Source organism: Tachysurus vachellii, chromosome 7, assembly GCF_030014155.1.
Source record: "Tachysurus vachellii isolate PV-2020 chromosome 7, HZAU_Pvac_v1, whole genome shotgun sequence".
Classification (NCBI taxonomy): domain Eukaryota; kingdom Metazoa; phylum Chordata; class Actinopteri; order Siluriformes; family Bagridae; genus Tachysurus; species Tachysurus vachellii.
The window spans coordinates 23,242,024-23,265,489 of NC_083466.1; the positions used below are offsets into that span (position 1 = coordinate 23,242,024).

General features: G+C 36.7%; 1 protein-coding gene and 1 long non-coding RNA gene across 3 annotated transcripts in view; both read left to right on the forward strand.

Annotated features, from left to right (window-relative positions):
- The window catches only part of LOC132848919 (immunoglobulin superfamily member 1-like), a 324,244-nt gene that overhangs the window by 124,835 nt on the left and 175,943 nt on the right, over nt 1-23,466 (forward strand). The gene's annotated exons all lie outside the window — the stretch shown is intronic.
- LOC132848947 (uncharacterized) lies at nt 19,601-22,637 on the forward strand. The gene is made up of 3 exons (XR_009648791.1): nt 19,601-19,662; nt 20,430-20,471; nt 22,571-22,637. It is a non-coding gene; the product is annotated as an uncharacterized LOC132848947 (long non-coding RNA).

The window sequence follows — 23,466 nt, forward strand, 5'->3', positions numbered from 1 at the left end:
AAATCAACAAATAGCAGTTGATATGTTCTATAGTCTAATGTTTTAAACTGTAGTTTTTCAGCAAAATAATAATTCATCCACAGAGTAAATATGACAGAATTTTGTATTCCTTAATGTTGTTCCATTTATGTGTTTTGCATTATAGGCAGATGTGAAGACCTTACAGGAACAGAAGCAGAGGGCCCAACTGGATGCCTCAATAATGGATGAAAAAAAATGAACCAGACTTTTGCTTGGAGGAGGTGGGAAATACAAATGATTACAAATTACAATTACAAATACTAATTTTATAAAAATGGCTCTTCCTAAGGACCCCTTCAGTTGTAAGAAACGTCTCCTGTGCTTATTTGCATACAATGGCAGCTGATAGTGAATCACTTAAAAACCTACATATGATTCTACAACATCATAAATGTTGTGCATAATATTACAAGTTTTGTCAAATTATATAATCTTGACATACCATACAGTGGCTTTCATTTGCACATTTCATTTGCCTGCCTTCTCTTTATTTATTTAATATTTGAATTGAATAATGTATATCTTTTAAACACTCTCAAAATGTTTTTTTTATGGACTTTTGTTCTCTTCTGGTTTTATTTTTAATGATATTCATGGAGATAATAAACAATTACGTTGGATTAGGACAGGTTTTTTATTCAACAAATCTGTAGTAAGATAATGACAGGGAAGTCAACACTGTTACCCTAAATTATACTCCTGAACTGTTATCCCCAATGATACTCCATATATTGGATATAAATTTTGGTTTAGAGCTCCTTCTGGTGGCAAGTTTGATGTCGCCGTAATTCTGTTATTTCCGGTATTCACGTGAATCAGGAAGTAAAAATGCTCTATGCGGGCATTGCTAATGATGGCTCTGTAAAATTTTTCGTTGTAAATTTACAATAAATAATTGGATAAATTTTGCATGACTTTCACAGTAAGGATTACAGCAATATCCTGTGAAATATACTCACAGCAATTTACTGTAATTTTATATCTGTGATATTACAATGCATTATTGTAAAAGCACAACTGTATACTGCAACTTCACAGCTTCAATGACAAAGCAATTACTGTGATATTATAGTACATTACTGGGGAATTACAATCTTCTGCTGTACATCATTACAACAAGGCCCTGTACTTTTACAGTGTGTACTGTGAAAGTAATGTACAAATTGACAATTATTTACTGTGAATTTACAATGTATACTGTGCAAGTCATGCTAAAATTGTCCAATAACTTACTGTAAAAGTAATGCAGATGAAGCTTCCATTTACTGTGAATTTACAATCTTTGTACAATTAACCCCCTCCCCCCAACAAACAACTCTGAGGTAAAGTCAACGTTAGCCCAATGGCATATTTATTAACAAATAAATATTTTTCAATGTACAGCAGATGCCAAGAACTTCAAGAGTTCAAGAAATTTCTAGTAATTACTTTCTAGTAATAAAGCCATCTTAAAATGCAGAAAATGCAGAGAAATTGTGCAAACTTGCAATTCAACTACCTGTCTCAAAATTCAACTAGCTGTGTCACAATAACAGTAATGGACAGGATGGGAATGAGGCCTTCATGGCAAGATAAGAGAGCAAGGGAGAGAGCGATGAAGGAATGTCGTAAAGGGGTCAGGTCTCAGTCTCAAACATTATAATGAGTCCAAACGCAACAGCATTGTGTAAAAATCTTGTAGTGCAAAATTGTCTTGAAAAATTACAAAAAGAACAAGGCTACTCAAAACTGAGCCTGACAACTACCACTGCAAAAAAACTATGATGCCCACTCAAAGTCAATACGTTTCCTCAAAAGGGTGCTCACATGATTGTTGTCTGCTTGTTGTCTGGTTTATTGTTGTCTGCTTCTTGGCCTTTTGAGCCTCTTTCAGGATTGATGCCCAGGAAGCACCTGTTAATAAGCAAAGATAGTTTCAGTTTTAAATACACTTACAGTATGTATTGCAGACAGCATTTATCAAGGTGTGCTTTTTGCTGTGCTTTTTCCCAACATCAAACCCTAATAGATTTATAATCCAAACTTGTTAGAGCTTACTCTCACCATAATTTTTTTTTGGCCATTTTTAGCCAAGGTGCCTCAGGTTAGGTTTGCCTCAGGCAAAGTGGTTGATTTTCTACTATGAGAGGCCATATCAACATGCACCGCCACTGAAATGCATCTTCACGCAATTGGCCGGTTGGTAAATTAAAACCAAACCCATGTTGAAAGTATGACAAACACATCCTTTTCAGTTAAGGGCCTGAGAGCATTTTGTTCTGCTTTTAAAGAAAATTTCATCTACTTCATTCAATACATTCGCATTTCGCAATAGACATTTCGAAATCATCATCACATAGCCTGCCCCAAAACAAAATAAATAGCTGTGATTGGACCGGCAGGTATTTGTCAGCATAACGTGTAGAAACCCAGACTGATCTGCAGAACGAAATTTGCAGATTGGTTGAAGGTTCAAGGTTGAATACGTAATAGCTGCTGAAGAAAGCAGCTACTCCGTGTAAAAAGAAAGGGTGTGGGCCCATCACGACATGTCCCTCGATGGATATAAGCCATCCAGGGGGCTTCATCATGTCACCTGAAATGAACAGATACAACATTATGTGTTATGAGCACTTTGTGATCAAATGTAATTCTTATTATAATTATAATTATTATTATTTATTGTGGTCATGTAGATTTCTAGAATGAAAACAAAATAATGAGTTAGAAATGTCGATACTAGATCAAAGTAACATTACCTTGAATGATCAAGCAGGGGGTGGCGGGGAATTCTGCAGTATTGACATCCACAGCAGTGGCACATGGCTGTAACATAGTTAACACACAATAGCATGGATTTAGGATAAAGGATAAATATTGTTCATTGGTCAGAGGTAGTAAATCATGCAAGGTAAATGTTGATAATGTAATCACTCATTTTGCATTTTAAATATTTGAATAAAAAATATTACATCAACTTCAAGCATCAAACTCTTTCGGCTCTATGAAATACAACATTAGGAGCAGCAGGATGCAGGCAGCCTTGTCAGTCTGGATCATAGCAGGCCAGAACGTCACGCATCTTGGGGTTGTCCAGTGTTGCACAGTAATCCAGGATGGTCTGTCCTCGTCGACTAATTGCTTCCTGTAGCTTCTGAAGGACATCAACGTCCGTCAGGAGGCCAAAGTGTGAGAATAGGCATTTCTGAGAGAAGAGAAATGGCCATTCCTGTTTGATCTCAGACGTCGCTGCAGCATTGTTAAGGTATTTCCGCAGGATGACGTATGTCGTTTCCATCATTGATTCTGCTCTCTCTGCCCCACTCATTCCTTCCTCTGTATATACAGACCTACAAATGTATTGTTAGTACCCAAGTAACAATTTGGTCTTGTAGCCGCCCAACACACACAGTGTTCAGATCTTGACCAATTACTAAAGTCTAAACAAAATGATCCAAAAAGACAGTAGATGGCATGCCTGAGTAGATGTTCAGCAGATCCCTCTTTATATTCTCCAACGTTGCCTCGGTCTCCCCCTCTGGCAAATCTGCTGGGCCCCACCTGACACACCTAGGAGTGGGCATCACAGGGTAACAATACTATTGGGGACGGTTATAGCTCAGAAGTTGGAGCAAGTCGTCTCATGACTGAAGGGTCAGCAGTTTGATTCCATGTTGTGACTGTCTAAATAGACCCATCCCACAGACGTTATGTTACAGTGTAATTTTATCAAACTTTAGTATTTTATCAAACTAATTAAAGGGATATTCCACCATTTGGGGAATTAAGCTCATTTTCCACCTCTCCTCGAGTAAAACAATTGATTTTTACCTTTCTCCCGTTCATCCAGCAGTTCCCTGAGTCTAGCAATTCCATGTATAGCTCCAGCCTAGCATAGATCATTGGATCGGATTAGACCATTAGCATCTCGCCCGCAAAGTGACTAAGATTCCCGGAATTTGTCCGATTTATAGTTGTCTCTTCTCAAGTTAGAACGTGCAATAAAACTAACGGAAAATAAAACGTGAACGGCAATTTTCTAGGATGATTTGACATGGGACTATACTCTCATTCTGATGTAATAATCAAGGAACGTTGCAAACGTACCATGGGCGCAGTGATATCACGCAGCACCTGAAAGTAGTCAGCCTGAAAGTTATTAAAGTTAAACAGCTAACAGTTAGCCCTGCTAATCTATGATAACCTTGACTAATTACAGAAATGTGCACGGATAAATAGTAATGTTTGTCCCATCATTGGTTTTATAAACTTTACAAATACCAGGTTTGTCTAAACGGTGACAGTGACATGAAAAATTATAGCAAAACTCTCGCCATTACTACTATTAGCAAATGCTGTGAGAGAACTTTCAACAATTCAACAAAACACTTGCTAACAAAATGTGAACTGTGTCATGCGATAAACGTTTATTTGAAAGTAAATATTATAATTATATTAAAATAACATGGGTGTAAGTGCTGCAAACGTGCATGCTGCTCACCATCTCTATTCAGCCCGGAATAGAAAAGGGTTTGCTCAGTTCAAAACGAGCGGCAACCTCACGCTCTTTCTCGTGAAGCCAATAAGGAAGAGACTAAAACTGCAATTCATCGACTGGCCGCTTGAGGCTGGCTGCAGAAGGGAGTCAGTCCCATAGACTCCCCATGTTAAAATGCCCAACTTTACAGCAGAAAAAACATGTTTACAGCCTGGTGAAAAAAATGATTTTGGTCTATATAGCTAATTTTGCCCTTCAAGGGGGTGAATTTTTTTTATAACTCATCCGTTTAAATTATATTAAGCCTTAAAGTTCTGCAAAATTATGGGCGTGGCCACGTGAGTGACAGGTGGATTGCCGCTGTTGACAATGCACACTTTGAGCTCTGCACACTTTGAGCTTCAAAACCGCTTTTGAGGAGTCTATATTTTTATACAGTCTATGGTTCAAAACAGTTCGGTTATGTCATGTGACTTCCCAAGGCATATTTCAATACAATATTTCACTGTAATAATACTGTTTAATGCTGTGAAATCCTTAATTTTTTTCACTGTGTTGCTGTGATATTACAGACCTTGTTGTGATATACAGTAACAGCAGGTTTTAGATTGCAAGATTTTACTGTAAAATAAGAGTTAAATGCTGTAAAATCCAAGGATACTGTAGTTTTTACAGGTCTTCATTGGGATATTACAGGGAAACTTAATTACAACAAGTTACTGTAAAATAATAGGGTTAATTATTGTGAAATGCTGGAAATTTCTAACAGTGAAATTGATGTGGATGTACATTATACTTGCATGTAAATGTTATGGTTTAAGATCCTTTTCTTTTTATAATTTTCCATCCGGCTATTGCATTAGCCACATTGTGCTTTAGCGTCATGTGTATTCATCCATCCATCCATCCATTTTCTACCGCTTACACAGAAAAAACGTCAGTGTTATTTCAACTCCCATAGTGTTAAATTTAACACTTTCCCAGAGTTTATATAATCGACACCAGTTCAGAGTTAAATTAACACTTTGGATAGTGTCAATATTTTAACTCCATAATAGTGTTAAAAATGTAACACTCAGAGTGTTGTTTCTTAACACATTTAAGAGTATTTTTTACACTAAACATGTGTTATTCCTGTTCACTGGGGGTGTTAATTCCTAACATTCACAGTGTTATTTTATGACACTTTAAAGTGTATTTTAAACTCTATATCGTGTTACTCCCTTACTCTTAAAGTGTTAATTTAGATCATTCAGTGTTAACACTTTACAGTGTATTCATGACAGTTGTGTTACATTCAATGTTCTGAAAATACTTTTTCACTACAAGAAAAAAGAAACATACGAAGAATTCAACTTTTTTAATAAAGACAAAAATATCCAAGCACCATACAACTTGCACATTTACAGAGAAAATAATGGTACAATATAAAGGCTGTCATCTCCACCATAAGCACTTTGTAAGTCAAAAGGCTTGTAAATTTGAAGACAATCTGCTTTTATCACATCTTTTTCATCACTTTCAAACACGTTGTAGGCATGAAAATGCTCACTGAAATGGTCAACCATAAGCTTGTTCACTATGAAGTAGATCACACTGTTGACTAAAAGCATTTTTTTATTCTGCAAAACACAGGCATTTCCTGTTCTGTGCCACTGCAAATCACTAACCCGGCTCTGTACTCTACCCCACTGATCTTTACCCAGTTAGTAGAGAAGATGTCTTTTGCGACATCGGGCAGGGCTTGGGCAAACATTTCACCATTTTCCTCATTGTCCACATTAAATGTTTTCAAAGGTCCATACTCAACATGGTTCAAAGGAGATGTTTCCCAATTGGATGCTATGGACATTTGATGTTTTTTGGCAAGTGATACTGTGATGTTCTTGAAGTTTTTAAGTGTGCTTTTGAAAACCCTGTGTTTTGCCTCAAATCGCATACTCCACATATGTATTAACGGTCCAATTTTTCGAATACAAGACGGGTAATGTAACATAAAATGATGTTTAGGAATCAGGTTTCTACCTGGATACAAGTGTTTGAACAAGTCATGATGTTCCATTATTAAATGCTTCAAATGCACAGTCATGCCTAGTGTAACAGATGGAGAGAATATGATGTTAATTATCTGCAGTAAGAGCAACAGCAAAGTCCAGTTCTGGTTTCCTTCTGGCACAATGTCACCAAAAATCAAAGGTATGTTTCTTACCAGACAAAGAGTCTGAATAGAGTTGAGTCCTATATTATTGCCTATACTGTCCAAGTTGACCCTTGTCGGACGATTTTTGCGCTCCAAGTAGCCATAGTCAAAAGCATAGATTCGTGACAAAAGACCAGGTTTTGACAAAACATTTTCAGAGAGATATTCTAACAGTAACTTTATCTCATACTGAGCCACCCCTTCAAGTATGTCATGCATTATGTCCAAAGAAAAGTTGTAGCAAACATGAAAGTACTGTAGGCTGTTAAGAGTTGAATTCTTCTTTAGACCAAACACACATAGCTTTTGTGGATTTGATTGCAACTCACTGCAGTGCATTTCAAAAAGCTCTTTTCCACGCAAAATTATCTTTGGGTCATCCTCTTTGTAAACATTCTGAGAATCATCTTTTTCAATCAAACACAAACGACAGAAGTGACGTCCACTGAAAGACTCTGCAAAACCCATTATTCCATGCATCCCCAAGTTGTCCCCAGTTATCTGACATATAGTGCCATAGACCTTTTCAGATGAAAAAGGCAAATCAATGCCATGACTCTCCAATATTTTGATGTCATCAATCAGAGGCTGTAAAATAGGATCAAAGCCATATTTTTTCACATCTTCTGTGTGAAACAATGCAACCAAATGAATGTTCATCAATACAGAGTTTAACTTTGGAGGCAGATTTCGGAGGACAAAATAGAGAGCACCAACTTTGTGAACACCACGTTTTGAACCCAGTGGGTTAGCAGTCTCAAAGTCATCATAGTAAAGCTGAATTTGTAAAGAAGTCTGTGTTTTTGAGAACAATGGATGTGACTTAAAATAACTTCCATCACAAAAGTCTTCATATCTGTCTTTTGATACACATGGTTTGGCAAGTAGTTCACAAATATAAGAATTGCGGCAGATAAATTTAATGGTTTCCAAAATTGGAATGTAAACAAAAGTGTCTTTCACTGGGACCTGATCATAAGTACCTGTATTTTTATTTTTCCTTGTATCAAATCGAACTCCTAAATTTTTTTCCACTGGCTCCACAATCCCCCATTTCTTGTTGAAATACTTAATTCTTTTAGTTTCAGTATTAAAACTCACAAATGGGTTTTCAAAATTCTCAAAACCCTTTTCCAATGTAGATCTTACAGGGTTATCTTTTGGCACAGTGGACAGTATTTCTTGCTTTACTTGGGAGTGCAGTCCACCAGCAAGTTCTTCCAAATCACTAACAATTGATGTAACTACACTATTTGCCATACCACTACCATGGAGTTTGGCAATAATTGTAGCACAGATATCTTTTGTGTTTTCTGTGATACTTTGACCAGATCCATTGTTGTCAAAATACCCAGCATCAGGGCTCTGCACAACACTTGTTCCTGCAACTTCTGTACTATTTCGTAAACTGTGAAAATCAGCCTGAAATGACTCTGAGGTTTCTGCATCACCACTTTGACAATAACCCTTATCATGCACACTAACTAAATGGTTTTTTAAACCTGAAAATGTTGAAAACTGACGCCTACAATGATCTTGTGCACAAACTAACTTAAACTTGGTGCCTGGATAGAAACTGTGGCCAATACGCAAATGAGTTATTAGGCCCTGGCTGGTAGCATGCACTGCTTGACAAATGAAACATTTGAACATATTCATGTGTCATTCAAAAGTTTTGCCCGCAACTCACGAACTCTTGGAGACTCATCTGTTGTGGTAACATCAATGTTGTAGACAGTTGTCTGCAGAAAAGTGTAGAAATGGACCAGGGACTCATCATAAGACATGTTGAACACGTAGTGGGATTTAAACAGTTCATCAAAAGCACCCAATGAGCTGGTGGCTTGGCAGAGGATGAGCTGTTTGTCAACGGCGATGTAGAAGGTATCAATCGTCTTCTGGGTTCGGCCAACTGCAAGGATGTATGGTTGTTTACCCTCTCTTTCCTGCACATATTCAGTGATGCTGCAGCATGACTAAAAGAAGAAAAAAAAAATTATAAATGTGTACACCTTCAAGTGAATCTGGTACTTGCTGGTCCATGTTAATGTAATAGACTTTGTAAACTGACCCTGTGATTTGAGATTTGCTTCACTGGATAAAACATTCCTCCCAAATAATTGGGACATACTGGTCAGTAATACCCATTCATTTGAAAGGAACTAGACTTAGTCTGTGTTACCGGTGTTCAGCCGCAACACCGGTTACGTGCACTTGACCACCGCGGCCCCCGTTTTTATTTTGTATAGTAATAAAAATCATTTAGTTCAGTTAGAACTTACACTACAATTAAAAAAACTGTACGTGTCTGCTCCATACAGTGTAAGATGAACGAGAGTTACAGCACAGATCAACAGCAGGAGTCAGATTTCACCTCACAGTCTGACAAGACGATGGTGGAAGATTTGGTTTCAAAGCAAAACATTAAAGCGCATATTTAAGCGAGTTTGTCTTTATACTTTAAGAAAAATAATTAACCCAACATTCAAGCATATGATACGCAATGGGTAGGGGTGTGGGGTAGGGACGTATTATATGTACGCCACAAGTGCATATGCAAAAGTGCATTCAGAAGTGCAAGAAAAGTAATTTCTGAAGATCAATAGAACGCCACATAGAAACAGAAAATCGTGCTATTGATACGCACTTTCATGAGATCGGGCTCTTCATTCTTATGAAAGTTGAGCTTCACGCTCACACGCGAGTGAAATGGGCACTGTTATGAATGCCCATGCGGCCATGCTCATTTTACTTTCTAGTAAATCTAGCAAGTGCATATAACTAAAAAATTGTCTCGTGGAATTTACAAATGAGGCATAATAGTGTACCTTATGAAAGTGCACCATTTTGTCCACTGCATCACTTGGACTTATTTTGGTCCTCTTCCGTCCAGCTGTGGGTGGCAAGAGATAGAGAAGAAGCAGCAAAGAAGCGATGTCACTGTCCCAGTCTATCAGGAGGAAAAACAAGGCATTAATGTCTAATAGGAAAAGATAAAACTAGCTAACTAATTTGTATTATGAACCAGTGTTTCCGCTACATTCATTCTGCCGTGGTGGTCCGCCACACCAAAAATCATAACGCCACAGCTGCAGCTTCAAAGTGAGGTCCGATATTGTGCATTCTATTGTGTTACTGTATGTTTAAGCCCCACTAAAAGCATAAAAAACATTCTTGCTGTAGTTTATTGTGCTTTCTAAATCATATTCCTTTCACAACACTGTGAACCATGCATGCTGTGTAGCTTACCCGTTTCATAGTTCTCTGCGAGTTTCTCAGCAGATTTTAGAAGTCGGCACAGCTCAGTTGTCTGAGTCAGTTTTTTGGCCTCTTTGATGACCTTGGGCTTGAATGAGGTGTCCCACTTCTCAAGCATCTTGGAGGCTGTTTCAGCACCAAACAGAAGCAGGAAGTCTTGATTCACCTGTTGATTATACACAAGCATATATATATATATATATATATATATATATATATATATATATATATATATATATATATATATATATATATATATATATAAGTGCATTGTTAATGGTGCGCTTAATGATTTTTATCAGCGTGTGGTATATTAAACCAGTGTAAATCAGAATAAAGATTTTGGAAAAAAGAATACAGTCAATTAGACAGGAATATAAATGATTAGGTGTATTCATGGCTAACATCCAGCAAAACACTGGATATTAAAGACTTCATTTTAATAAAAGAAATATACAACTCACCAGTCCTTTGACATCTAAAAAACGTGGAAATGTTTTGAAGACATCTGTGCTTCTTTGTGGGTCATGCACTAGGTCCTGACGGTGTTGAAACGTCATCTTCATCTTCTGAAATACACTTGCTTCATCAAAAGAGTGAACAAGAAATGAAATGGCCTCCCTGCAGGCATCTCCATCAAGCTGCTGAGGCAGTGTGTTTGCTGATCTTCGGCGCTTTGGTCCTTGTGCTTGATGCACTGAGGCTTCCTTGACTGGCCGTTTTCCTGAAGTCCTGGAAATGGTTTTGAGGCGCCACGCTAAATATCCAGTGCCCTTTTCCCCATCATAGAAATGCTCCTGTTCCATTTAAATGAATAAACACAAATACTCACAAAATTATCAGAAACAGAAAGTGCAGATGCAGCATTGTGAAACAAAAGAACAATTAATTATTTAATAGATTTTCTTTTTTCAAATTAATGTGCAATATCCCTATAACCCAAGTAATTTTAAAAATAAGGGCACTCTCATCAATATTATTGTTGATTATTGTTGAATTTTGAAATCGTTTCACTTTTATAAGCAACTGTAATTATTTTATAATGAAAACTACAATGCCAAAGCCCTTTTCTGTAAATCTGGTGCTGTTTTCTTAATAAGGTTGTAAAACTTACATAGCCCTTTGGAGAAAAAGGATCCTTCAGGGAGGGAAAGAGAGTAATAATTCCCAGGGCATACTTCTCCTTCTGCTGACGGGAAGGAATCCTACTATAGAGTGAAGAAAGTCAATCTTTAATAATTTTTCTTTATATAGTACAAGAAACATTAGTAATATCATTACAAGATTACAGCTTTTTTTTTACATTCTCTTGTAATAAAAACCTTTTTAAATCTTACCCATGTTTCTCAGTAATATCACTCGCCAATATGTTGACAAGCTGTCTCCGAGTGCGGTGCATTAGTGAATTTTCTGACTTGTACTCTTCAAGAATATCCTCTCCTCCAGGCTTCTTAAGCAAGGCCTTTTCTACCATCTATTCTCATAACAGAAAAAGGAAAAATAAGTTTTAGCGTTCAATTCTTTCTATTAGATAAAATCTTTAGAAAAAACATACCACAACATGTCTGTATAAACTAAGGCTGAAAGTTCAGATGAATCTCAAAAAACAGCAGTGTTGTCAAAGGTAAAATTCTATGAAGGGGAAAATTAATTACATTTTCTTTGATAAAAAAGTGAGTTTGGAACCAGATGATTCGATTGGTGATAATCTCAATTTAGTGTGACACCTTATAATTGATGGTAAATCAAAATAATAAGTTACTTTCAGCTCTCAATTACCTCCTTTGCTGCCTCTGACATGGAAGCCTTTGTTGCAGAACTGCTCGTGTCTTCTTTGCTGGATCTATTTCTGCCTGTGGGAATACCCAGTTCTCTAAGGTCACTGTCACTTGAAGAAAGTGATATGGTATCCGTGAGGGAAGATGGTGTTGAATGATCTAAAGGAGAAAGCTCTTTAAAAAGAGAGAATTTGATTAACTTAACCTTTTGTGGCTTTATCCATTTTAGTATAAACATTTTAAGTAACCCTAAAGTATTCAGAATATATTCTTAGTAATCAGTAACAAACTTGACCCAACCTTGCCCACTGCCATGTTCGTTCCATAAAGAAAGGTCAATGTCAGCTGCATCAAAGAGCATAGGTTTTCTAATGACACCTACCTTCATCTGAAATGCTGTCACATACTGTCAGGCACATGTCTGGATTGGCCTCCAACAGCTCTAGAAGAATGTCTTCCTCTACTGCTGTGTCAGTTTCATCAAAAATGTCAAGTTGAGTTGCATCAGGAAGCCCAAACTTGTTTTTGACTATCAAAAGAGGTAATGTAACCAGATAAAGTCACCTGGAGCAAGTTTTAAATCATTCCGCTTAACTCTATTTCGTTGTCTTGTAAATGTTAAACTAAAGGAATCTGCAGCAAAAGTATACTGCCATGTACTAACTAATGTTGATGATTCCACTAACTGTCATTAAAAGTAAAGCTCTGCAATTAAAATAACATATTAAGACAACATTTGAATAAACTGTTAAATACAGCCAAAAGTATTTAAATACACACAATCTTGTGCTGTGATTTGTAGATAAAGTGGCTACATATTTTGTTTGGCCTTTAAAGGATGGCTATTTACCTTCCCTGATGAATTCTGAATAGGTGAAGCCTGAGTGCAATTTGGTGTACTTCTTGATACTATGGTATTTCACCTTCAGCAACATGGTAACATCCTAAAACTGCACCTAGTGAAGAAAAAGCAATAAGTGGTTCAATCTTAACTGCAAGGAGATGTTAGCTTGTTTAAGTGGCAAACAAACAGTGAAGATTGCTTATCATATGCAGGAAAATTTTTTTTAAAAATTCTGTTTTGCAACATGATGCTCAGGCAATTCTTTTAAACTTCATTGAGAAAAAAGCATTATTAAAAGTTGAAAACTTGTCATTTTTCATACTTTTTATCTTTTTAATCTGTATCATGATGTTGCTGTTCCGGCATACTTTTTAACCATTTAAGCAAGTAAATCACAGCAGAATTAGTTTATTTTGGGTTCATACCACTTGTATGCATCCACCATATACCAAACTATTTAGAGAACGAATATTTTAAAAGTTGTTTGTTTGTCTTGCGGAGGGAACTGATATACTGTAGTATGTACGTTTTTCAAATCTTCATCACGATGTTTGTATTCCTTCTTAGTTTTAACCAGTTTATTGTTATTAAAAAACAGTTAAATCTGAACCTCAAGTAACGTTGGCGCTGGACGCAGCAGACGAGAAGGCTGGTTCGTTCCACCAGATAATGTTAATAATTCAGACATTTGATTGCCCAACCTGGGTCAAGCTAACGTTAACTAGATAAGACATTTTAATCGCTAATATAGCAGATTAATGGAAAATTACATCGGTAATCAGCATTTTTGCCGCAACTAATTTATGAATGAGTCTGTATCAACTACATTAAAGAGAATCGCTTTATTTAAAGTGAATAAAATCCCCTACTTAATAGAGTTGAACATTAATTGAGCCGCAGCCACACACCTGACTTGTGTGTGCAGAGTAGGTGATGAACTGGGAAAGCAGGCAGTGGGTCAAACCACTGTGAGAAAGGGGAGGGGGAACTCAACTGTTTATAAATGCATTTTTGCGTTTTTTTTCTACTTACACAATTATTTAGGTATACATACATATATTTTTTCACAATAGAGGATGCGATATTTAAAAAAAAAATAATTCCGGGGGGGGCTTGGAGAGACAATCCTCGGATGGGGGGGACATGTCCGCGATTTACGCCCATGCCATCGGGTAACGTTAAACGCGAGTAAAGTTAGCGGGATTAAACATGAAGGCCGCGAACGGCGCGAAGCGAAAATGGCCAGTGTGAAGACGCCAAAAGCCTTGTTTAGGCCATCATCACCGACGAAAAATTTGTATTTTCCCTGCGTCACTGTTCGCGGACCAAGCATTTTGAAACTGACGACGACACCACATAAAATGGCTTTCATTAAACGTTAGTGTAAAACAATGACTAGACAGTGATTTTCTTAAATGTACTAACACCGTTAAACACATGTTATATTAAAACACGCTAACGTCATTTTACCGTTTTACAGTTGCTGCACTAACTTAGACTGTTAAAGACTAACATTCTTTATAAATTGGTAAATGTGGTTCTCAACCTTTAAACCGAATATTCCTGACAGAAATGTTCTCTCTCACACACCTTAACCGTCTGGAAAATTAAAAAAAAAAAGCAACGATCGACTGCATCACACCCCACTTAACGTTAAAACTTGGTTTAATAATGACTAACATTCTTTATAAATTGATAAAAGTGATTCTTGCCTTTTAAACCGAATATCCCAATACCACACAGTTTTCTTCTGGGCGTTAAGTTCACTGCCTCGGTAGGTGTCGTGAAGACAATTTCCCGCTCGTCATTGAGCACAAAAAAAAGTAACTCAAAATTTGTGTATGCTCCTTACTCCTTGAAATGACGTCCCCCACAGAGCTTTTTCAGCACTGCAAGTGTTAAAATAACACACAAATCAACACCCATTCACTCGGAATAATTTACACTGGGAATTTAACTCAAATTAACACTACAGATTTTGCTGTGTATCCGGGACCGGTTCACGGGGATGTGTATTCACTATTGATATATTTATTTGTTCATTTGTAGTTTCACTCCATACCCAGACCATTAAACCTGTGGACAAATGAACTTATTGTCTTCAGAGTCGTGTGAGGGAAGGGAGTTTATCTGACTGTCAAGGCACTAACACATGTTGAGGACAGTACACTGCCCTTGTATAGTCTGTCCTTTCATTTTCCAACTTTGGCCTGTTTACACTTTTTGCTCATTCTTTTGGACTGCCTATGCTTATAATCATGGAAAAATGTATCAAAAAAGAGAAATGTTGAGCTGCAACAAGTGATGCATTTACTGTAACTGTTGATATTTAAGTATTGATATTAAACTGATATCTTTTGCATGCAATCATTAAATGTTCATATTATTGAATTGCAAAATGACTTTAAAGGTACACAGGGGCTTGTCACTGATTTGGTGAATTAGGATAAGATTTGTACTTTTGAGAAAGTACAATATTGCACCTGCAATTTTAAGAAACAAGGCTTTGGTTGCTTATGGTACAAATTCTCATGTCCTTAAAGGTACAAACTGCAGTGGTAAAATGTGTTTTAAATGTGAGTCTTTATCTTACTGTACGGTACAGTTGTGTTAAATTAAACTGTACTGCCTCAGTGACCATAGTGTGTAAGTTCTTGAGTACAATTTACCTTTTTTTCCTAACAGCATACACTAGGTCATTAAATTGATTTGAACATGTTTATCTTAACAAAAGAACTATGGGTTTGCTAAAAACTAATTACTTCAGTGTTTATTGTACAGACTCAGTGAGCATTTAACACATTGTTCATCACTGGGCTTTAAAGTAGCTGATGCAATCATGTTTTTGTTACGTGTTAAACAGTGACAAACAGAAAGGAGCTGTTGATACACCCTTTCACATTCTCAGACTAAAAGATGCACATGTGCTGCTTAAAAGTTCTATGGGAGGTCCAGGTGGTTTAATGAATAATGAAATAAGAAAAAGAATAAGAAGATTGTGAATAAAGCACACAGATATAAACCAGAGATATACAGTAATCCTGTCAAGTTTCCATCACCATATACTATAATAAAGAAAAAGTTTAGATCATCAGACCTCAAAAACATTTACCCTGACTTTATGAGCATACACACACACACGCACAAACACACACCTATATGTTCATATGTGTAGCTTAGTATCTCAGTAAAGCCACATTCATTGCATTGCATATTTTTACTTGCAGTACCGTGCAGAGCCACTAGGACACACAGCACAGTTAAGCTCAGATGTGCAAACACTAAATTATGAACGTTTTAATGGTGGCAGTGATGGCACTTTAAGGGTAAACATGTAAACAATCCATTTCCAACTTCATAGTTTCAAAGTAGAAATCAAGGGTGTCACCACATCATCTTTCTGAAACAGTAAAATATGACTCTTTAAAATATACAAAAGGCACAATATGCTCCTGTTCTACCTAATAATCTGTTCTTGTTGTCTGTTGAGCTGTAAATACAGTCCTGCTGCTGATCCTAACACACTTTTACTGCTGTGGCTCCTCTTACCCTCTGACCTACTGGTCTGTTGTTGATGTTCTACGATCGCTCTGCTCCTTCTGGCTGTCTGGATTATGACTCACCTCCTGCTGCTGCGGATAATCTCATCTGTATATCCTGAAGATGTGCACCTCCTCAAAACAGTTATGTCCACATTTCACCTACCTGCTTTACCGAGTGGTGTCGGAACTTAGAGCCCGTCTCCAAGTCGACACATCGCAGGGTGATTTGTACTTATATACTTTATAATACTTTTATACTTTATAGTTTTTAATTAAACTTATTTTACTGATAGCACTAACATTAATACAAATAAAACAATGAGAACGCTCCTCAGACCTGGATGAGAATGAGCAAACTTCTTTATTGTGGTCAATAAGCCAACAATTCTCTAAGAGAAATTGCCAAGTTGAAAGTAACAAAAGAAATCCCAAAAACCCAAAAAGAGCATCTTCATGAAGAGCATCGGCATGCAAAAACAAAAACAAAAACTCTCAGGACAGTCCTGCAAAGTAACGTTTTTTTTACACATACAAATTTGGCCCCAAAAAATTCTCCTCTATATATACCCTGGCGCTTCTAGGCGCCTCCTCTTTGGTTCCCCTCCTCACAGGCCCGTTCCACCTGGTGTTTGTCCTCATATCACCTTATTTACCGGAATTACCTCATGTTTAGTAACGTCCTGTTCCCTACAATCCCCTTGTTTTCCATCACCTTTTACCCATATGCCCATTTATGGATTTTCCTCCCCTTAGTTCCCTGGGGCCCAGGTCAGGGAGCCCAGCTCTGCGACCCTGGGTCTTCTTCATTCTACATAACAATTCTGAGCCATGGTCTGGGAACCAAGGTCGTCTTCATTCTAAACAACAATTTTGTTATTGTTATTAAAAATGTTCTCAAAAGAGCTTTACTTCCTGGTCAATGTTACATTTGCCTCTTAGTTTTTTTTTTCATGACAGACGTCCTGAGGATTAATCCTTCATTCAACTACAATGAGTAAGTCTCTCCTTTGCTATTTTCTTCTATACATGATTTTTACTGATTATAAGTCACTCTATGAGTCTGATTTATGTCAAAAGTTATTATGTTAAAAGAAAGCTCTTATCTATTTGTCACCTTATATTGTCACTATTGCTAAGCTATTGCTGCTATAATGTTGCTTGTGTACAAATGGAGTTCTTTGATGACTCCTCTAACCTGCTAAATGCTTGAATTTGTTATGATCTCAGCCTGTCTTTGCCCAGGCTGGGCTTGCTTACGCATATCTCAAGCTTCGGTTCCTCTATCTCCTCTAACTCCCCTTATCTCCCCTTATCTCCCCTCAGATCCTTCGCCTCGAGGTCAGCCAATTCATCCTGGTCGCACCATCCGGATCTTCCTCGTCCTTCTCCCTACCCAAGGCCAGTGCCTGCTGACGTCATGGGGAGCTATCGCCGCTTCCAGCTGCTTCATATCACCCATGAGCTCATTACGTGTCTGGAACAGCTCTATTCTCCTGACCTTCCTGAGCATCCTCATCTGCTGTTCCATATTGTCAGGGGGCCACCTACTAGCACTTCCTCCTCTCAAACCCCTCTGGCTAACCTCGTGGACCAGAGAATTCAAACTGATGGCTGTCCTCATGTTGAGCTTTGCTACCCTGAGCTCGGGACTCCCGTCTCTCCTCCTCGTTCCCCAGTGCCTCCTTATGCCTATATTCGTCCTGTCTTGGCATCTCCTTCCTCTGATCCTGGATCTCCAGTTTACATTCCTTCTTCTCCCTCTGATTATGGCCCTGGATCTCCAGATTACTCCCCTACTTCTCCCTCTGATTACTAAGTTTGTTTATAATAAACATATAAACATTCCCTCTGACTCCAGTGTATTTATTTTATTCTCTAGTTATATATTACCTTAAAATTATTACAACATGTGTCTTATGACTCCGATCATACTTCCCTTAAGGCATATCACTCTATTTTCTAAGGATATTCTCTCTCTTTCTCTCTCTCTCGCTCACTCTCTCTCTCTCTCTGCCCTGAATCCCCTATTTACATTATTTCTTCTCCTGTCTGCTGAGTTACTATAATAGACAGTTCCTCTTCCACCCTCTGACTTCTGGTTAACATAATCTCTAGTTATATATTGCCTTGGTATTAATATAATAATAATATTATAATATATTCTCTTAAGGTTCAAGGATTTTTCACAACAGTGGTCTTATCTGAAAACCACACAAACTTCAAATTAGCTCATGCCAAAGTAGCATTTAACAAGTTTATTATTTAAAATTTAAAACTATACAAAATGATTGATAGAATCTGTGTCTGTTGAGTTAGATCTGGAAAAAATGATGAAATCTGAACCCCCAGAACCATATGTAGCTGATGCAGTACATTGTCAATGAAACAACATTTCTCCAGGACTATAGTGCTACATAAACAATATAGAGCTAAGGACATAAAGTATTTTGTCCTTGCCACATAAAAGTGGATCAAGAAAACAGTGTGAGACAAATATTAATGCAAACATACAATACAGGACAAATACACAAAATAGCAATGACCAGTCTGCATACTGTATATATAGTTTATAGTACATTTATGCAGTACATTGTGCAAAAATAAAGGGTTGTAAACAAGAGGGTTCTTGCAAACATATGTATGCTTATGTTATAGCAGCAGATGGATGAGGTAAAAAAAAATGTTTGCAAAACATCAATTGAATGCATGTGCGTGTGTGTGTGTGTGTGTGTGTGTGTGTGTGTGTGTGTGTGTGTTTTCGGAAACAGTAACTACAACACTACCAGTACTCAATGAATTGAGTTAATAAGAAAAGAGGAACATAACGTTAGATGTCAGTGTATCCTCTACTGTATAATATCTCAAATTATGACTTTTATTGAGGAATTATGGTCTTAAATGATACATTATTACTTGCTGCCACAAACATGCCCCTAAACACAAAGAGCTCAGTATAGAAATAACATTAAAATGTGTCCATACCAGAATTAATCATGAACAAGTCCAATAACTTGATTTTGGCTTCCTGCACTTTGACCTCTGCCTTGAATTATGATGAAGCTTGAGCTTATTAAAAAATACATGTGATTTCACTCACCTGTTTCCTGTCTCATCAGAAACAGACAGATATAACACATAGACAACAACATTCAGAGCATTTGACCATGAAACAATATATTTGCTCCCTTAGAGAGAGTTTAAAATTCACTTCTCATTTCAGGCCCTGGGCTCACAGCTCTAACAGTAAAACTGATGATCTGTATTAAAAAAACACACACAGCACACCAAGTGTTTTTTTTTTTCTGTTCAGTTACATGCTGACCAGTTACTGTTATTAATGTTTACGTAAACCAAGACTTTTTAGTCCCTTGTACAGAAACCACAACATCTCTCTCTCTCTTCTCTCTCTTTCTGTCTCTGAAGTGTGAAGTGTTTAAAATTACTGGAAGTGTCGAGGCATTAACACAGACACTTGTCGTTCAGTCAGTCAGACAGTCATCAGTTGGACAGGATGGAGCTCCGTCCACTCTGTGTGATGTTCTGTGAGTAAATGTTTTCTGTGAGTCTTCATTAGTGGTGAATTAAGTTTTGTTTTAACCAAATTATTGTTTGAACAAACCTAATTTCATCTTCTGTGTGATTATTTAATTTGTCAATAGCTAAAGTCTGATATTAATTTTAGTGTGAAATTAAATGTAGCTTTTTGTAGTATGTTTAGCTTTGAGCCAAGTGATTTTATTTGTAAAATATTAAATAGTCATTAAACAAACACTGTTTTCAGTAATTGTATCCTGGTGTCTCTCACATGGGCAGAACATTACAGCTGATTATTTTAACTGCTGTTATACATTCATACACTGTATTTGTTTAGGATTTTAAAATGTTTACTTTATTCTACATTTCTTTGGAGATCTTTTCTGCACTCCGTAAAGAGAATAACGTTGATCTTGTAGATGTACAATGTGGGAGGAGACTGTGCCAAGCAAAGAGGAAATCAAGTGTCAGTTTCTAAATGAATGATATTTATATTAATAGCCATGACACTGGGTTTAACAACAGAACAGACTGGATGCTGTTTTTAATATATCTGTTTGGGGTTTAAGCAAACAGGAATCAAACAGTACAAGAATTAATAAAATAATCTACTTTTGAATAGTAACAGTAAACCTCCTTCATAGTGAGCCACATCACACCACATCACACCACACTGATGTTCATTATTTTATTATCATCATAATAACTGCACACCAACAAGTGTTTTAGCTCTAAATGAACCTTAACTAATGTCTGTTTCTCTCTCTACCTTTAGTGCTGACTGAACTCATCCTCTGTACACAAACAGGTGATTTAGGTACGTTTCAGTTATTAACCTTTTTTATTAATTCAAATGATTTTAATAACAAGTGACACATGTAATGTTAAACTGAGACCAGTGGAATGTAATGAATCTTTCTGATGTGTCAAAGACTCAGTGGTGTTGTGAGGGTGGGGCTTCGGGGGCTTAAGCCCCTCATGTACTGTCAAAAGTCCCTGGTCTTTTGAGGACTGTAAACGTTTTACATCACAAATAAAGTACAAGATTTACAAGTGCAATAAACCCGTATGTCCGTTAGCGCTTATTTTACACGTTCATTCCGCTATGCGCTGTTTTTAAACTTAGGTGTCGAGCAGGTGGCACTGTTGTTAGTATACGGCCATTGTACAGTCGCCACTCATTCATTCCTTCATTCATTCATTCACTTATTTAGTCAGTAAAAGAGTTGGTGAGGTAATAATGCAAATGTTCTGAAAATTGAACAGTTTTAATGTCAGTTTGTAAACTTGTAGTTCTGATAAAATTAAATAACCTTAATCAATTAAATGTATTTTTACATCATAAATACATTACAGTTTTTTTACAATGGCTATGACAGTTTTTTCAATACATTTAACAAATTTCCTAAACTCTTAACGCACCAACACACCTAAAACACACAATTGGCAAAATGGTTAATTTCATGCTCAAAATCACACATTGTAAACTAATTTTCAAAATACAATAATAAACTAACACAATACACTATGTCAACAAAACATTGCAAACATGTTTCAAAATCAAATAATTATTCAAAACACTAACACATGTTCTCTTCCAACAGGAACATTTAGTCAATCATAACACAATGACAAAAAAAACACTATCATCAGCTGAAATTACAGAAACTGCATTATTGTATGTGTCAGGTCTGCCCTTATACAATAGACAGTATATTGCAAGATATACAAACAGAAAAAGCACCGGAATTATAATAGAAAAACAAAGTAATCTTCTAATCTGCCCGGTCTTCTGCATTTGGCCACATGTTCTCATCCACATCACACCTGACATCTTCTCTGGCAAGGCATCGTGGGAATGATAGCTCGTGGTTTATGACATGGTCAATGATAGTAGCTCTTATTTGATCAGTTACCCTAGCTCTGGTCCTTCTTTGAGCGCCACCACGCATTCTAACTCCTCTCCCTTGTCTTGGTACTCGTCTTCCTCTCCCTTGTGCAGACGTTTTTTCTTTCTTTCTTTCTTTCTTTCTTTCTTTCTTTCTTTTTTTCTTTCTTTCTTTCTGTTGCTCTATATTGTTCCTTTTCCACACAAGATCAGCCCAAAGACTCAAAAAGAGTCCTCTTTTAGAACATACGATCATGCGATTGAAAAAACCTCAACACCTGAGTGTGGTTCCTACATGGGAATCAGCTGTGATTTATATACAGTATTTGCATAACTGCAATAAGCTGTTTCTCATTAGCAATGGAATAAAATACAGGGAATATATTTGTGTTTCAATTCACAATATGAACAGCTGTTGACTTTGACTTTAGTCTATATAAGTTATGTTTAGGACATGATGTTATCTGTTCTGACATACAGTGTTTGTAAATTTGCATTTGTAAATTTGACTGTAAAATTACATTGTTTTAGTCTTGGTTGAGCTTGTGTGTAAAAGAAGTTCAAGCATTTTAAATTTGTGTTAACTGTATGCATTTTGTATCAAAGCAACAAGAAATGTGTTAATTGTATAGCCTACAAATACGGATGTTGTGCTAACCGTGTTAAGAGTTTAGGAAACTTGTTAAATGTATTGAAAAAACTGTCATAGCGACTGTAAAAAACTGTAATACACTTTTGTTATTTGTTTAGTTAGTTTAGGAGATAGGGCAATGAAAGAAATTAAAGTTTGCAATAAATAAATTAATTTTTTAATGTTTTTAACCTTTATTTTTGGTGGATCAAGCATCAAACATCAGCCTGTCTGTCTTCTCAGTGATGTTGCACTGCACTACAGTATAGAAGTTTTTGAAAGAAATATTTGTAGTAAAACATTATCTAGTGAAAAAGAAGGATTAAGGTAGGTCCAGATATTCTCACTGTATATCGCCTGCTGTGACATGTTTCCCTCTCTCAAAAAACTTCTGCAGGTTGCACTAACACTTCCTGTCAGCAGCTGTACATGTGAAGGATCATTTAGTGCCCTCATATTTCTGCACACATGGTTGAGATGTAACATGGTTCAGGAAAGACTACACAGCCTTGCCGTCTTGTCAATTGAAAAATAATCTTAATTTAATTAATTTAATTAAGCGCTGATGAGTAATCAACAGCTTTGCTACACTCAAGTCAAGAAGACACACACTGAGTCATCCACTTAAAATGAAATTGGCTGTAAAATAAAATAAAACAAAACTGAGACAAAAAGACAGACATAACTATAGACAAAGGACACATGAGACAGCACAGTGTATTTTTTATACTGTTTGAATTTCTTTTTAAATGTTTTAACATATAGTAGTGTACCATATTGTTGATTTGGTGTCTCTAATTACATATTAAATGTCCTTGATGTTTTGAACATCATTTTCTGTTGCATTAGTGAGTCATAGTCTCAGGGGAATAAGCCCCCCATCCCTTTATAGCATGTAAATCAGATATATCTTTCAGAGAGAGTTATCTGTGTGTTTGTGTGTGTGTATGTGTGAGTGTGTATGTGTGTGTGTGTGTGTGTGTGTGTATGTGTGAGTGTGTGTTTGTGTGTGTGTGTGTGTGTATGTGTGAGTGTGTGTTTGTGTGTGTGTGTGTATGTGTGAGTGTGTGTGTGTGTGTGTGTGTGTGTGTGTGATCAATTTTATTGAATGTTTAGAAATAAGTGGTAAATGCATGGAAATGATTTGACCCATCATAAATGCCATGTTCATGAATGTCATTAAAATGTTTTTGTGCAGCTAGTTCCAGTTGAAATCTAATAAAATCCCTGTCTCAGTGAGAGCACTGCTGTCCTCTTGTTTAGTCTTAGAGGATATTCACACCTGACTAGTTT